Source organism: Phalaenopsis equestris, unplaced genomic scaffold (genome assembly GCF_001263595.1).
Source record: "Phalaenopsis equestris unplaced genomic scaffold, ASM126359v1 Scaffold000240, whole genome shotgun sequence".
Taxonomy (NCBI): domain Eukaryota; kingdom Viridiplantae; phylum Streptophyta; class Magnoliopsida; order Asparagales; family Orchidaceae; genus Phalaenopsis; species Phalaenopsis equestris.
The window spans coordinates 113,814-132,291 of record NW_018164682.1 but is presented as its reverse complement, the minus strand read 5'-3'; the positions used below and the strand labels follow the sequence as shown (position 1 = coordinate 132,291).

The window sequence follows — 18,478 nt, the reverse complement described above, 5'->3', positions numbered from 1 at the left end:
GTATTATATATATATATATATACAAACAATCTCTTGATGCAAATAGCATAGAAATTAACTGAGATGATTTATGCACCTACAGGATTGATCAAATGTAATTTTATATTTTAGGCTTCATTTAAGATATTAATTCTTAACAATTCCTTTGAAATATTGATCTCAATTAGCTCTCATCATAGGGTTCAATATATTAATGTATATGTCACTAAATCACAAAAAATAAACAGCATCAATCTAATCATCCATCAATGGAATAATATTAACAGGTAAATCACCAAAAATTGCATTTTTAGATTGCTAAGTTGATTAATCAACTACATCAAATAAGATTTATTCATCTTCACACATAGGCATAGGTTTAATACAACAACAACAACAAACAAACAAACATTTATCCCACTAAGGGTTTGTTTGGAGCAGCTACAGCTTATCCCGGTAGGTTGTTGATCAACAACTTATCCTGATAAGATGGTTGGCTGTTTGAGGCAGTTATTTGTGGTTAAATGATCATTCTGCCCCTGTTAAAACCTTTTGAAGGAAAATTAAATAATGAAAATCAAATGTTCCAAGGATTTAATGAATATTATGTTGAAGATCATATCCTTGCAATGGACGATTTTGTAAGTAATTTTCATTGTTTACTTTAACCTTGTAATTAGTGATTGATTAATTCTTAGATGAATTCTTTTTATTAAACTACAAAATTAAGAGGATTTTTGTTTAGGAAATTCAAACTCAAACCATCCTGGACGGCAATTAAAGCTAGCCTACAGAGTATTGTTATCATCTAAATACCAATCCTCTTAAGAAAATTGAGAACTTATGAATCGTTTTAAAATGCAAATAGTATAAAAACACAAAAAATATCCAACACGAAGGGCAACTGAATTTACTAATAATTATCAAATACAATCATACATTTTATTAGAACAGAAAAAAGCGTTGACGAAAGTGATAATTTTCAATGTGAATTTTCTTCCAAATTAAAAATAAGCCTTAACAAACAGCTAGACCTGCAACTCACCATAGGGCATCACAAACCGTTAAACTACAGAACGACTGCAAAACTCCTGCATAGGCACCACGAGTTGAGAACTATCCACGCCGCAGAACAACTGCATAAAATTGAAGAGATTTTCACCAACCGGCAATGCAAGCTGCTCGATCCTCTTCTCCATGTCGATGTCTACCATCGGAGGTAACGTTGCAAGGTCCTCAACAGATACTCCAATCTTGGTCGCTGCCTCGACCTGAATGGCTCCTGTCGCAGCATCGGCGATGTCTGCAGGGTCGGGCCAAGGGGGGAAGAGGAGAGCTGAGGGCGGGTGTTGTGGACAGCCCCGCGGAATAGGAAAGGCTAGCCAGGGGTGTTTGGGTGGTCTTTGTAAGTCGAGATCCCTTCGTTGTCATCCCAGCTATGTATCACGAAGGTTTGTTCACAAATTCAATGATTTTGGAGGCGAGAGAGAAGGGATCGCGATAAAGACGAGGGCAGCAAAGTAAAAGTCGCGAACGAACGCAGACCACAAGGTCGATCCCGCGGCCAAGTTTATTAAAGAATCAAATACGGCGTTTTCTAAAACCAGGTCCGGACGCATTTATCAAACTAGACGGCGATGTTTTGAAAAAAACACCGCACTTATAAGCTGCCCCAAATGGGGCCTAAGTGAGATCGGCTACATGAATCCTTTTTCTCCATTGTGTCCTATTTAGTGTCATATTTTCATTTATTTAAATTAGTGTCATATTTTCATTTAAATCTAATAAATTAAAATCATTTTTTATACAAAATGCCCAAGTCATCCTAGGTCTACCTCTGTCTTTCTTAACATACTTCAAATCTAAGACATCTACTCTTCTAATCAGATCATCAAATGGTCAACGTTTAATGTGTCAAACCATCTAAGATGACTATATCTAATTTTGTTCGTCACTGGAGCTACACCAACCCTATCACGGATATATTCATTTCGCATTTTGTCTCTAAGCGTAAAGCCAGTCATCCACCTAATCATTCTCATCTCGGCATCACTTAACTTAGTTTTAAGCTTATCTTTTAAAGGGCAACATTCAACGCCATAGAGCATTGCGAGTCTCACCACAATCTTATAAAATTTTCCTTTCAGTCTAAGCGATATTTTTCTATCACACAACAAGCCTGAAGCATTCCTCCACATCAAACAAACAACTTGAATTGTACTAACAACATCCCCATCAATATCACTATCACTTTGAACAATATACCCAAGATATTTAAAGCGTTCACACCCTTTAATAATTTGATCACCCATAATTACATTTCTGTCACTAGAGCTACTACTAGTAAAATTACATTCATGTATTCAATTTTAGTTCTACTCAAACGAAGGCCTTTAGACTCCATGCATAGGTTCAATGTATACTAAAATTTAAGTTAAAAAAATGATCACTTATTCAATTTTAATTTCGATTTATAATTAAAACTTTTGATCAATTATAAGCTCTGGTTCATAAACATGATCTATTGTAGACGTAGGTACAAATTCAACGTTATCAATATATATTAACATCTCTAATGAACAGTCAAGAATCACATTTTCTTCAAAAAAAAAAAAAATCAATCATATACAATTCCTACATAAGTGTATTCTTCATGGGCTATAGATTAGATGTAAGTGAATTTTCCTTCAGAATTGACATGGGTACCATAGCCCTAATAGAACACTCATAAAGTCTCAAAATGAAAAAATCTAAATAAACCTCAAATAGTATTTTCATTGAATTGTAGCTTAGGCCCTTCCTAAAATCTTGCCTAAGACCTTTTAATGAAGCAATTAGTAGTAAATAAATAAATACCCTATGGGCAAATGATGCTTAGCCACAAGACATGTAAACAAAACATAATAGTCATATAGACTTTAAACTTTTTGTTTGCTACCTGAAATGGATTATGAAATTCATTACATATTCACCAAATGATAATTATTCCTCCTTAAACTTATATTCCATGCTAATCCGTATTGACTTTATGCCATTTAAAACACATTGTCAAACAATTGAGCATGTCTCGGTTTTGTTTCGATAATCTTAAATTTTTCATAATTAAAAAAACTATAATGTCTAAAACATGATTCAAATTATTGATCCCATGAAAGAAAATTTAAGATCATAACCCCATCAAATAGAGTAAAATTTTGACCTCTCAGTAGTTAAATTGTTGCTTACTAGAACCATAATTTACCCTATCCTTCTTAAATTGCTTCATTTATTATTTTTTATCCGCATAATTAATATGTCACATTTAGTTGACATAATGGAAAAACATTAAGCTCTAATACCAATTTGAAAGAGGCCAATTTACGATTAAGGGATCCGTAACATGATTCAAATGAGGAAGCATGATGCTCATAATCGTAAATCATTAAATAATTTTAAATTTGCTTCTAAATATAAACATGAAATACTAGAATTAAATCAAATAAATAATTAAAAGATTAAAACTCAAGAAATTAAATGAGGAATTAGAAAAAAAAATTAACAAGCTGTTAAATTTAATTTGCATAAATTAGACTTCTATATTATTTTTTTATAAAAAAATTACCAAACAAATCAATATCATATCATATAGATAAAACTAGAACGTGCAAAAAAATACAGAAGTAAAATAAAGAAGCTTCATATAAGCATAAGAAAATAGCTTCCCCTGGATTTAGGCAATCTCACATGTACCGTGCTTGAAGAAATCTAAAATTGAACTTGCACACATAAGATTGAAACCTTGGAAGAAATTTTATTCAGGCCAAAATCACTGTTATATGCCTCAAAACATCTATTTATAGATATGCGTAAGATCGGCATGCCCAAGTTTAAATTAAAATCCCAAAAGACAAAATTATTTCAAGGAAATGCTTCAAAACATCTATTTAAAGATATGCATAATATAAAATCTGTTACTTGGGCTCAAACTTTGTGATTTTAGATATGCAGAATATGCATAATTTTTTAAGAAAATTTTTAAAAATGCATAATTACTTCAGAACATTTACTTGTAGATATGCATAATATGCTTCACAAAATCAATTGATAACATTTCCTCTTTTTATAGTAAATGAGCGAGTTCATGAGCAAAATCAAATTCATAGGATTGAGTTTGAACTAATACAATTGAGCTCAAACTTTATTAGTTAGTCATTCTCAAGCTCAAGCTGAGTATGACCCAAACTCAACTCGACCAGTTTATAAGTGAAGGATTGCAGGCAGAAAGGCAAGGCTTTTCTTAACTAATAAACCTTTTCTTTAAAACGCAAGATCACCATCGCTTCACACACAAAAGCGTCATCCAAAGTTCAACAGCGGAATCCCGGACAAAAAAAAGGAGGGATAAACCCAACACCAGAAGCTCAGAAACTGTGACAGAAATCAGAAGACAAACAAAAACCAGCATGGAACAACTTAAATCCAGAGTCATCCCCAAAACAAATCACAGACTTCTAACAGCTTCAGCGAGTGCAAGTTCATGCTACCCCAAAACAGTATGATCTGGAAGAATAACAGACATAAATAGGTGCTTTCATCTGAGTAGATACGTTATGCAGAAAAGTCACATACAGAAGATTGCCGGCAAATAAACTGAAAAGCTGGAGGAATAAGATACCTTCCACAAAAGACAGACGAGACGAATTACGTGGGAGATCGACAGAACTGTAAGAACTAAGAGAGATTTGATTTGGGATTGATTACCTGAAAAGTTTACTCTTTTGGTACAAGAAGAATCACGGATCGCCGCTAGGGTTGGCAAGTGGACGACAATATTTGACCTGAACAGAAGAGTAAAACCAGGATATGCAATGGAAAAATTGAAGGGCTGTCGATTCGATCAAATTTGATTCATTCGATTAGATTTCCAAAATAGATTATGATTTTTAATATTTTAAAACCACAATGTTCAGTTTTTTTATTATTGATTCAATGTTTTATTTCATTTACTTGAATGAATTAAGAAATTATAATTTTAAAATTAAATAAAAAAATTCATGAGATTAGTATGTATTATTTATATCAGGGGTGTAATTCTTAATATTTTGTTCATAATATAATTCCAACAAATAAAAAAATTTTAATTTGATCAGTTTAATCATATAAATTTTTTATCCGTGTTAGGAAATTCATGACAGTAGAATAGCAAATTATCATCTTAGCATGGTACGAAATTCATCACACACTCAGAAAAGATAAAACAATTAATAATGACGTCAGAAGTTTTTCCATGAAAACCCGAAAAGAGAAAAAACTACGGAGACTGACCCAATTAAGAAGTTTCATTATAAAAAGACGATTGACAATCATTGGTGGCGTCCAGTCAGTGAAGGTCAACAGTGGTTGACGGTGATCAACTGTGGTCGACGAATGTCGACGACAATCGGCAGTGGTTGACGGCGACAGGAGTGCTCAAGGCGGTCGGTGGTTGTCGACGGCGACCAGTGGTGGTAGACGGCGGTCGGTTGTGGTCGACGGCGGTCGGTGGCGGTGCTACATTTCAGTTTCTTCTCAAAACTTCATGTTTTTTCTCAAGTCTTAAGCTCTCATCCACCTTATGAGAGGGATGGGGCTCTACTTATAGAGATTTGTGTGTCTTTACTGCAGAAATATGAACTAATTTGATCAGACGACTCAAGGGGCATTCCACGATCGGACGGCATTCCACGATGAACTAATTTGATCAGACGGCGGTCGACGACGACTCAAGTCTTAATGATGTCATAATTGAGTGATCTTGGGCTCGTTGGATTCATCTTGTCAAGAAGCTCTATTTGACTATAAACTCACCAAAATGAACATTTGTTTGACCTTCTAAATATGTCCAAAAAACTTTCAAAAGAGTTTTAATAGTTTGATTTGGGCTTGATTTGGTTCAGACTAGACTAATTTTGGTAACAGTAGATTTTTCATGTCAATGCGGTCAGATTGACAATAATTTTGTTGAAATTATAGTTCGAGATGAATTTTTATCGATGTTTGAATATTTCTTGCTCAAAAGTCGCCTCGAGATAGGTGTTATGTCTTGAGATTCGTGCAAAATGATCAAATTTTGTTGATTGAGTACCAGTTGCCCTGTATTTTCAGGTAATATTAATGTCATCGTCCAAAAATATTAAAAAGATGAAAGCATTTTTATTTTTCATGATATGTCATTCATATTTATATTACATTAAATTATTATTTGAAATGTTATAAAAGTAAAATAAACATATATTTTATAAGAAAATTGAGCTTAGCCCAGTTGGTGCCCTCATTTTGCTTTCTGAGCAGGGTTTGGGGTCTGAATCCCCTACTAAACTTGAAAAATATTATTATGTAATTTGAGCAGATTTTAGCCATCCAAAAAGTGGAGTTTGAGATTTTTCCTTTCCTTCCTAGCACTCGCTACCTTTTTGGGTTAGATGTAAGTCTCAGCGCTTTCCTTCCCAATGTAGCCCCCTTTTTCTCGATCAGCTCTTAAGTCGAATGTAAGTCCCAGTGTTTTGCCTCTCAACTTAGTCATTTCGTCACCACTTAGGTCAAATATAAGCCCCAGCGCATTTCTTCCTAATGTGACAGACATTTTTATTACATTTTGGTTGGATGTAAGTCTCTGCGCTTTTCTTCCCAATGTATCACCCTTTTTCCCAATCAGCTCTTGAGTCGGACATAAGTCCCAGTGATTTCCCTCTCAACCTAGTCATTTCATCACCACTTAGGTTGGATGTAATTCCAGTGCATTTTTTTCTAATGTGATAGAAATTTTTATTTCATTCTAGGTTGGATGTAAGTCTGTGTGTTTTTCTTCCTGATGTAGCACCTTTTGTTTGATCAGCGCTTGAGTCAGATGTAAGTCTCAGTGCTTTCCCTTTAAATATGGTCATTTCATCACCACTTAGTTTGGATGTAAGCCTCAGAGCATTCCTTCCTAATGTGACAGACATTTTTACTACATTTTGAGTTGGATATAAGTCCCAACGCTTTCCTTCCTAATGTAGCACACCTTTTCTTGACATGTTCTTGAGTCGGATGTAACTCCCAATGCTTTCCCACAATCTGGTCATTTCATCACCACTTAGGTTGGATGTAAGCCCCAGTGCATTCATTCTTAATGTGGCAAACATTTTTACTACCTTTTGGGTCAGATGTAAGTCCCGACGCTTTTCTTCCCAATGTAACACCTTTTTTCCTTATCAGCTCTTGAGTAGAATTGAAGCCTCAGCGCTTTCCCTCTCAAACTAGTCATTTTGTCACCACTTAGGTTAGATGTAAGTTTCAGCGCATTCATTCCTAATGTCATAGACATTTTTACTACCTTTTGGGTTGGATGTAAGTCCCAATGCACACATTTTTCCCGATCAGCTCTTAAGTCAGATGTATGTCCTAGTGCTTTCCCTCTCAATCTGGTCATTTCATCATCACTTTGGTTGGATGTAAGCCCCTATGCATTCCTTCCTATTGTGATAGACATTTTTTATTACCTTTTGGGATGGATGTAAGTCCTAACGCTTTCCTTCCCAATGTAGCACACTTTTCTCAATCAGCTCTTGAGTTGGATGTAAGTCTCATTGCTTTTCCTCTTAATCTGGTCATTTCATCACCACTTAGGTTGGGTGTAAGTTCCAATATTTTTCTTCCTAATGTGACATAAATTTTCACTATCCCTGGGTTGGATGTGAGTCTCGGTGATCTCCTTCCCAACGTAGCAGACATTTCTCAATCAGTTTTGAGTTGGATATGAGTCCCTTGGCATTCCTTCTCAACACGATTCCTTCCTACAAATGTTTTCACAATCTAACACTCTCTGCAAACTCTTATAAATCACACAAACTTCATAAAGTTTCAAAAATTTCCCATAACCCACACAAATTCCACAAATCTTCCACAATTTTGAAAAGAAAATCAAATTCTGAGGATAGGAGTAAGACCCCCCTTTAAAGGATGTTATGGCTTCTGATTCCGTTGCTACATCATGGGTTGGATCTGAGTCACTGTACTTTCCTTCCCGATGTGACAAACATTTCCATCACTAACTCTTAAGTTAGATGTGAGTCCCTGCGCTTTCCTACTTGACCTAGTTTTTTTATCAAATCAAATAAAAAAATTATCAAATCCTCAGCAATAAATTTTCAACAACTTCCACCCTCAGAATCTCAAATATCAAAACAAAAATAAACACACAAAATCAAACAAAAAAAAATTAAATCAACACTTAAATTTGGAAACTCAAATTTACATTAACAAATTGAAATCACACCTGCTAATCCGCAACAAAAATTCTCAAAATCTTCAACTCAAATCTTTATTTGAGATGGGAATTCTCAAGTGGAAATCCTAACTAAAATTCCATATTGAACCCGGTTCGATCTTCGACCCATTCTAGGTAAGTCTACTTGAACGATTTTTTGGTTTTGTTGATCGCATTCGGTCAACACCAATACGTGTGGTGCACCTGTTCAACACATCATACATATTAGGGATCCATTTATTGGCCTCATTTTTTGTGAGGTTTAATCTCCCTCTTAAGACTTAGGGTCTAACCTTATGACTTTCCTTTTGACTCTCTTAGAGAACTAGTGATTGGACCCACCCCATTTAGGACTTCAAATAATTGTTTAACTCTTTTTGTAAAGTCTTACATGGGTTGTCTTAAATCCTCAATACTTGATTAAGTTGATTGAGACCAACATGTGAAGACTCAAAAATGAGTTTTCAGTGGATCATGAGGCCTTAAGGACATTCCTTTTGACCTTAAGTGGCTTAGCCACCACTTCACATACCCTTTTCTCACCACTTCACATTCAGTCCATCCACCATAACTCTAATCCACCAAAATGTCTAAAGCTCCTCCCAAATTATCGAATTACCTCAAAATTGCCAAATTTGGCCAAAATTTTCAAAATGCCTAAAATTGACCAAAATCCTCAATTTCACTCAAATTTCCACCAAGATCAATCCTATCAACCCTAATTCACCCAAATCCATCAAATACCCCAAAATCCCAAAAAAAATCCCAAAATACCTAATTCCCACCAAAATGACCAAATTACCCCATATCCACACAAATCCAATTTTACTAAATTCAATTTTCAAATTTCCCTCATGATAATTCCAAAAAAATTCACCAAACCATCAATTGCCTTGTGTCGTGTCAATATAAGTTGATTTGAAGTGGGAAAGGGGTTTATGTTAGGCTTGGGCTTGATTTATGCTAGACTCAAACACAATAATACCAAGGCTCCCGCCAATAACTCCGCAATACAACCATAATAACACTACAATACTACCATTCCCATTGTTGCACACAAATCCCACAATAACACTGTGTTTTCACGTAATACCACTGCAATAACACCCGCCTTTACAAATCCTCACCAATAACACCTCCAAGCTGCAGCTCTTTCATGCCGATAACACCACCCCCGTGGTCTTATTCTAATAACACCTCAATAATCTACCAAATAACACCACTAATAATACCAACACCAAGGTTTTACTCCAACACTACCCTAATATCCAAGGTTTTACTCCAACACTACCTAATATAACTCTAATAACACTGAAATAACACCACCCAAATTACCCTTTTTTTTTAATTTCTCCACATGAAAACTTCCAAACTCTGAAAACGTTGCACAAGTTCACTCCCCCAAATGGCAAATGAGAGAATCCCTTTCCAATTACCCCCAAAAGCACTTAACATCATTCAATGATTCACTTAAACCCAAAATAATCCCAATCCTTTAGATAAGGACTTGTCCACCCTCTCCCCCAAGCTGACAAACAACTTTAGCAATTTTGGAGACCACCCCAAATGTATTTCCATAACTCTAGCCCAAGTCAAAGAAAAAATTAACCTAAACCCTTTTCATTTAAATCTAACCCTTGGACAGTTGGAACAAGGCAGTTGACTTCACAATCCTCAACCACTGAACTCCCTAAGCATGAAAGCAACCTCTCATGCCCTGGCTTGGCCCCCTTAGCCACCATCTTAGCTTATAAAATGGCCACCCTCATGGCCAAAAAAAAAAAGGAGTGCACAAAACCTAAGGGAAAACTCTGTCAAATTGTTTCCAAGCCTTTCTACATCCTCACTCAGCAAATTCTCGGCATCCTTGGCCATTCTCATCCACCACAAAACCTTAATTTTGAAGCATTAGGATATTTTTTGGCCATCAAACCAACTCCACCAAAACTTCAAATTAATTGTTCCAAAATCTTCAACACTCTGCAAAACCTCATTACCCATCAAAATCCACCTTCCTCGCAGCGTTTGACCTAGCTTTAGACTAAACCTGAGCCACCTTTTGGTCGAGTTCATACTTGAACCTATCCTCAGAGGAAGCCAGCACTTGGAGGAGGTTCGTGGGACTAAAGCAAAGTTTCTACAACCACCCAATCAAGGCCTCACCTCTTAGGCTAAGGTATAACTTCAAATCTCTTATTTATATCTTGGTTTAGACCTTTGTGAAGAAGATGAGCGTTATATGCACACCTAGCCATATAAATGTGTTCTCCTCACTTAGATGAAGGTTTAGGATCAAACCACACTCAATTTAATTAAGTATTAAGTGATATCTTAGCATTTTAGTGTGGACGGTTCTCGAGATATGGCTCATTAGGGGAAGTTAACTAGATGTCACCCGTTTTTTGCGTATTTTAAATCAACGATGGAGATATAGCGGAACGAAGGAGCGAAGCATAAACAACGAATTGATGAGGAACATGGAAGGTGCAGCAAATGGCGGAGCGGTACGTGGCTTTTCGGATTTGCCAAAGTTGAGGTGGCGTCGACATGGTTAAGTTAGAAAATCAACATTTTATGGTTTAATTAGTTACAAAAAATTAAATACAAAATCCAAAAATCATATCTTGGTGTAGAAAAATCAAAAAAATAAAAAAAAAATAACCCCCATGCTCAGTGCATAGAGGAAAACATTATGGACCACTTTAAAAATATTTGCTTAATATTTTATTTTAAATTAATTAACTCCATAGAATAATTAGATCATAAAAACTTAATTGTTCCTCATTTTGAATTGAAATTTTATGGGCTTGTTCCTCATGTGATTAGGGATGTCTTTTGATTTTTACAAAGTTAGAGGACACTCTAACCTCAAAGCCTTTATTTTCCATTGTATTTATTTCTGTTCACTTAAAATATTAATAAAAAATAAAATAAACATCCGAAAAATACAAAATCAATTTTTTTAGGTTCTCTGAATCAAAGAAAAATGAAATTTTATTTTAAAATTAAAAAAAAAATTTAATTAATTTTTTATTCAAAATTCATTTAGAAATCATAAAAATTCAAAATACATTTAAAAAAATCACCAAAATTGTTCTGATTGATCCTCTAATTTGGGGAACACAATAATTTTTTTCCAAGAACGGAGAACATGTTTTGAAAATTCAAATTAATTAGCATTGGAAATTCAAAATTAAATGTTATAGAAATATAATTTCTCTTCTCGTGTCTTAATTGGCTTATGAGTAATTGATCAATGAACTTTCATGATCATTTAAATCATAATGTGAAAGTTATGGGGATAGAAACCCTAGGGGCATTTTGAGAATTTTACCTTCCAACCCTAATTTAATTAACATTTAAGATAAATTAGAAGAAAGAGACATTAAATAATTATGATTTATTCTCTGAAATGATTGAAACCTAAGATAATTGGGTAGCAACTCCTTCACAACATTTTCTACGAAAGGGATAAAATTGAAATTATTTGAATTGTTTTAAATTGGAAGAAAAGAAATTGGATGATTCAGAAGTGAGGGGTTTGAATTAGGAAGTTCATAAATCATCAATTTAAAACCTCAACTAATGGAGAAACTAAAATCAATTCTTTTCAATCAAGATCAAGCACTTTTACAAAATTTTCCAAAATTACAAGTTTACCCCTAGGCCTTAAAAGCTTACTGGTGAATTAGGTTTGGTCTAAAATCACTTGAGTAGCTGAGAAGAAAACATAAATGAACTTGAAACATTTGAAAACACTACAAGCTTAAACCCAATTGAGAGTGTAAAAATTCTTAAACCTTATGAGCACATCCCCAGGGGAGTCTATTCACACAACTCTCCATTAAACATTAAAATTAATTAGTTTCCCGCACTCATGGGTTAGTTAAGATATAAATCATCGAGAATAGTTTAAAATACAACAATATAACCTTAATTCAATATGGAAAGATCAATATAACAACATAGTAAGCCTGAAATGAATTTAAGAAAATTCAAGAGATTTTAAGGTTGTTTAGAGTTACTCTTTAGACAACCTTACAAGATTTTTGGATATTTTATAAGTCATTTGGAATTACTGTAATTTGTTGGATAAAATCATCCTCGAATATAAGGATACACCAAGATATGATTCAAGACTCTTTTAATTAAATCACATGAATGAAAATACCCCCATCACTACTTAACATACAGTAAAACCCAATGATCAAGGATATGAGTCTTGGATATGGTATTCAGACCCTTGTGAACAACTGGAGATATTTTGAAATGTGACAGTTTATATGGACCATTAGATTAACATATAAGTTGGACGTGTTGGTGGTGTGGGCAATGATGATAAAGGCATGTAGTGATAAATTTGAGATGGTTAAATACTATTGTATCTTCTGATCAGAGGTCTTGGTGACGACACAAAATTGGCATTACTATTCACCAACATTTGATAAAAGATGCCGCAATAGTGAAACTGACATGTGGATAATACAATTTACAAAATATACAACACAATAACGAAATAAATACATTTCTCCTAAAAATGATATTTTTTTTGCTAACTAAACATATAACTTATTTATATGCATGAAAAGCTATAAATTTTTGGGGTTATCTTCTAAAAAAAATATCCATATGTCAGTTACCTAGACCGGGTTAAGAAATGCCCTCCTTCAATTGTTTTGTTGGTAGTTTCTAGTCAATGTCAAATATTATCACAAAGATTGCCTATGGTTGCCTTCGAAGTGCTTTGAGAGTAATAATCTGAGCCCACCTCTAACTCAAAATACTTTATGATCTAGTTTTGATCTTTTATATAAAATTTTCGTTTGTTTTATTTTACTCTATTTTATTTTTGCACACATACATGTTTACATATCTCATGTTTACATTCTGAATTACATAATACTAACCCTGTAGCAATAGCATTGGAGGTGATAGGTACACACAATTACTTTCTCTTTTAATGAGCTTTACTATACATGTCCCATTTATACATGCAACATTACTTTTCTATTGTTTACAATACCTAAAAAGACCTATAAAATAGAAAATAATAGGTCACATGCTTAGGAGGAACACTACGGCGGGTTGCAAAACTTAACAATAATCATGTTCAAAATAATAAACCCTAAAACTGAAATCATTACGTCAAGTAGATGGATGACAACTTCTGGTGATGATCAAGACTCAACAATGAGCCAGATCCACTTCAATGGAACTTTCCTTAGCCTTAATAACAATGAACCTATAGGACTTCGAGGTCGTTCGACTAACACGACGTAAATTCTCACATTATTTTTAGGCTTCTACACAATCATGTTGTGCAGTATAAGCCTTAAATCTTTTAGGATTATGAGATTGTTCATCCAGTATGACATAAATCCTCTCATCTTCATAGGCTATTTGCATAATCTTATGTTGTGCAAATGTAAGCCCTAAATGTTAAATAAACTACAAGAATGAAATATCAAATAAATATCATTTTCAAAATATAAAGCCATACAATAGGATAATTTTGGAAGCCATTGAGGTTCTCCTCAGAATCTATGCATCTTGTACTTTTTGCTCCTTCGGATTCCAAAAATAAATGTTCATATTTTGCGTTATTCCCACTTGGCTTTCCTATAAATAATCATGAAAACTAAACATTAAATTCTTGAAGATGAAACCTCTGATCTTAATCAAGAGTTTTCTTAAGTATCTTCAGTCCTTTATGATCTAATTAACTATATGGGTTTGTCCTTATAGGGAATTAAGAGCTCAGGTAAAATAAACCATATCTAATCTTTATATTAGATATGAGAATTATCGGTCACACAAAAAAAAGTTTTACAGATCAAACAGATGTCATAAGCTCTTTAGTTTAAATAATCAAGCCCGCTGTCAAGTGATATGCTTACTTTTCAAGGTTCTAAATTCTATCTAATCTTATCAGCAAATTGTATGTAATATCCAGTGGAATTATGTACAAATTTGTAGTGTTGTGCTCGGTTACTTAAACTATTAAATATGAGATCCATCTTATCTCATTTTTTTAAAATTAAAATATTATTTTCAATATATATATATATATATATATATTCATTTTTTTAAAAATAAAATATTATTTTCAATATATATATATATATATATATATATATATATATTATTAAATTATTTTCAAATCAAATAAAAAATTTTAATAGGCGCCGACACAGTTTTGTTGGGTCTGCAACATATCCTAGAAAAGAAAAAGAGCGGTCGGACAACTTATCTACATGTCCGATCCTAAAGTAATACATTAATATCAAATGTGAAATTAAGATATAGGACACGAGCTGCTGCTTCTGGTCCCCCCCCTCCCTGTCACTTGTTTCCTACGTTAAACATCTCAGAACACGTGCTCACATATTTTTTTCATTAAAAGACTCTCCTAGGACTCTAAAAAGTACATAAGGAAAGTACATAAATAGGACTCGACCTACATGAAAACATGTTAGCACAGAAAACTATCTACATGCAATGTGTATGAGCCATGCCTTGCGGGAGGAGCTAAGCTGCACCTACAGAAAGGTGTTAGTATATAAATCATTACATTGCTCTTCCCTTTTCTGTACCCGTGTGTGTGTGTGTGCATATTTTGGCATGGCTCACTGTAAAATATGGCCTTAAGATACTACCATGTATATCAAAATCTATTAACTTGCAAGCACACAAAAAATGCACAAAATGTGATGTTTAACTTGAGCAACCAACCCAATAGAAAACTATAACCATGACATTGATTAAAGACTACGTAGCATCTTAGTCCTTATCTTAGCACACCATATACCGAGGAGTTTCCTAACCATCATCTAAGTGTAGGTTCAAGTCTCCGGTTGCATGTGACTTTGACAAGGTCACCACACTGGCTCCGTTCTAAAGATCTAAGGGATCTAAATCATGTCACAATAATGGAGTGACATTTTAAAAGGTGGCCTCACATATGGTCCAAACGAATGCAATTTTAAAATAGGCGGATAATACTTATATAGGAAAAATAATCATTTTTTTATACTTTAAAATAGCAATCCAATAATGGCAAAACCAAAGCAATCAAGTGACGTACTTTAGAATCCTTAGATCTTTAGCACTGTCATATTGTTTGATGCTCGTGATATAGAAACTCGCATTGCTCGTCGATGCATTCTTACAAGCAATGCTCATTTTAGTATCACGACCAACAAATGTGTCGCTCTCCTAATGAGTAGGACAAGCCATCAAGTCAACAAGTCAAACATACAAACATGCAAAAAACACACATTGTGATTGTTTGACTGAAATAATCACAACAGGATCAAAAGGTGAAGCACTCATCATGAAAATGAATGCAATGATTCCTACATGCAACTTGACGCACACAAATAGGATGTACCATTAAAACATGCTACCTATAATGAGAAATTATGCCAACCTAGAGATTCAGAGTCTTGTGCAACAAGTAGGCACCGACTACAAAAGAGTTTGCACGTAAAAGGATACCTATAATGAGGATTTACATCTTACCTAAGGGACACTCACTAGAACACATGCAAACATGCAATATGTACAACAGACATATGAGAGATGTCAAGCATATGACAAACAGAAAACAAATGATAAATAACAAATATATGACATGCAAAAATGCAAGCATTAAGAATGCTATGTGTTAGTCATGCTAGTTTATGTGATTTATGAAAAGTGAGAATCACACACATAGTTGGACACACATTGCGTCTCATATGAATTGAGTGGTCATTAAGCATATCTCATATTCCACACAATGTGATATGCCTACAACGCTCTAGACGGTGTTGTAAGGAGAGAGGTAAGTAAATTTAACCGAGCAAACTCCTCACAAAGTGTGCAAATTTATATCATCGTGCATACAACGATGTATGTGGAGAAAAGACGTGTAAGTGTGAGTGCCCAAAGAGACACCATGAGAATGGATGCCCAAAGAGACAACCAAAACATGCCAAATGCAAAAGCTTATAAGGCAAGTATACTTTACATGGAATGAAACAATTCATGGACATCAAGTCAAATAATTTTTCATACACATGCCAGGAATGTACACATGCATGCAAGTGATCGGTCGACTAGGTCGTGGTGTCGATCAAATTGAAAGAATGGGTCGATCGATCCAGAACAATCAATCAGACCCAAAAGAGTGGGTGATCGGCCCGGGAAGGCCGATTAGACCCAAAATGGTTGAGCGAACTAATACAGTTGATCAAACCCAAAAGATCGTACTATCAAGCTAGAGCGGCCGATCGAGCCCGAGAAAAGAGCCGATTGGACCTAGATGGCCAATCAGACACAAAGCGGGGGGATCAAACAATTACTGTCAATCGATCCCAAAGGAATGGGCGATCAGGCCTGAGCGACCGATAGGGCCCGAGAAATCAATCGATCGGGTCAGGAAGGCTGATTGGATCCAAAGTGGGTGATCAATCCAGTGCAATCGATGAAACTAAGAGATCAGGTGATTGAGCTAGGGTGACTGATTGAGCCCAAAAAATTGGTTTATCGTCTAGGATGACCACTAAGACTCTAAGTGGGTGATCAAACCAATGTGGTCGATCATACCCGACTGATTAGGAGATTGGACTGAGACAAACAATTGAATACAGAAAATTGGTCGATCGGGTCGGGACGTTTGCTTGGACCCAAAGCAAGTGATTGAAATGTTATGATCGATCAAACCCAAAAGAGCGGGTGATCGACTCGGGACAAACGATCAAGCCCAAAGTGGGTGATCAAACCGAGACAATCGATTAAACCCAAAAAAGTCGGCAATCGTCCTGGGACAACCGATGGAACCCAAAGTGATCGGTCGATTATGTCGGGACGACAGATCAAATTGAAGTGCTCATATGACCAATAACACAATATGCAAAATGATCATCAAGCAAAAATTTTATAAATGAACACAAATACAATGCAATCCAAAATACTCGATGTCACGTCAAAATCGCTATATCAATCTTACATGGGATCATGGGTTGAATTGATAGAGGAGGTACAACCCCATTTCGCGCGAAGCAGTATGACTTTGCCACCTGTTTGTTCTCTGTAGAGCGGAGGGTTTTCTCGTGAGGAGAACTCTCCATGTTCGAGTGAATAACAACCAAAAGGATGTCGTCATATGCCCGTTATTTAATTTCACTTATCCATCCAAGTGAAATAACTGGTGCAAACGGCGAGGTCGACACAAACTCATTTTTTATGGGCTTTTTGTGCTATGACTTCGAGGAAAATGTACAGATTTGTATAGGAGAGACCACGAAAGATCCCTAACATATTAGTCTTCTATATGAACAAAAATCCTAGTCCTTAATCCTCTAAAATACATATTTTGGGGGTTATAAAGAAGGAAAATAGAAAAGTTTAGAGGATTATACCATTACGATGATTGTTCAACATCCAACGGTGTTCTGGAAAAAGCTCTCCCAATTTGGAGAGACTGGCGAGGTTCTAAGCTTCGACATAGGCTCTTCTTCGAAGAACGATGAAGCTTTCCCCATAAGCAGATTCTGATGACATCACAAAATCCATCGAAAAGACTTCTCCCAAAAATGAAGAAGCTCTCCCCTTAGTAGACTCTAACAAAGCTCTGAGCAAGGTCTCCCTCTTCCCTCTGTCTTCTCCAGTGAGGCGGTACCAGAAAAGAAGAAGAAATGAAGGGGAGGAAGAAGAAGATGATGATGATGATTATGAAGAATGGGGAGAAGAAACTCCAAGATCTCCAAGCTTTTCCACCTCAGACCTCCTCTCTCCCTTAGAAGCTCTCTCCTTTCAAGCACTTTTCCATGTTCTCCCAAGACCTCTTGACCAGAGGAAAATATGTTGAGATTTTCATACATATTTTATACTATTTTTGATGATATTACACTTTAAAGAAATGTATTTTTGATGTTTTGTTGCAGGAATGATGAATTAGGGTCATTGGAGCAAAAAGATGCAAAAAATGAGCGAATTTAGAGCAAAAATGACCAAAATGTGCAGAATTGAACAAGGGCGCCGACGGCGCCATCGACCCCGCCAACGATGAGATTTTCCCGAGACTCCAGAATTAATTCATTAAGAGTGTACGTTGACGGCGCCCTCGAGGTCGCCGACGGTGAGCTCGGCGGTTATGCCTAATCAGGCTTTGGATAAGGCCAAATTTTGAAGGGATGCTTAGGCAACTCTTGGGAAAGCTCATCCACAACTTTAAAAGAATGTTTTGGC

General features: G+C 35.3%; 1 protein-coding gene across 2 annotated transcripts in view; it reads right to left on the bottom strand.

Moving 5' to 3' along the window:
• Positions 1 to 4,845, bottom strand: part of LOC110024009 (ubiquitin-conjugating enzyme E2 11-like) — a 20,978-nt gene extending 16,133 nt beyond the window's left edge. Inside the window, exon 1 of one of the 2 annotated variants that reach the window (XM_020723712.1) lies at positions 4,720 to 4,845. The gene's annotated coding sequence lies outside the window, so the exon portion shown is untranslated. The other variant, XM_020723713.1, reaches the window with a different exon arrangement.
• Between the last annotated feature and the right edge of the window lie 13,633 nt (positions 4,846 to 18,478).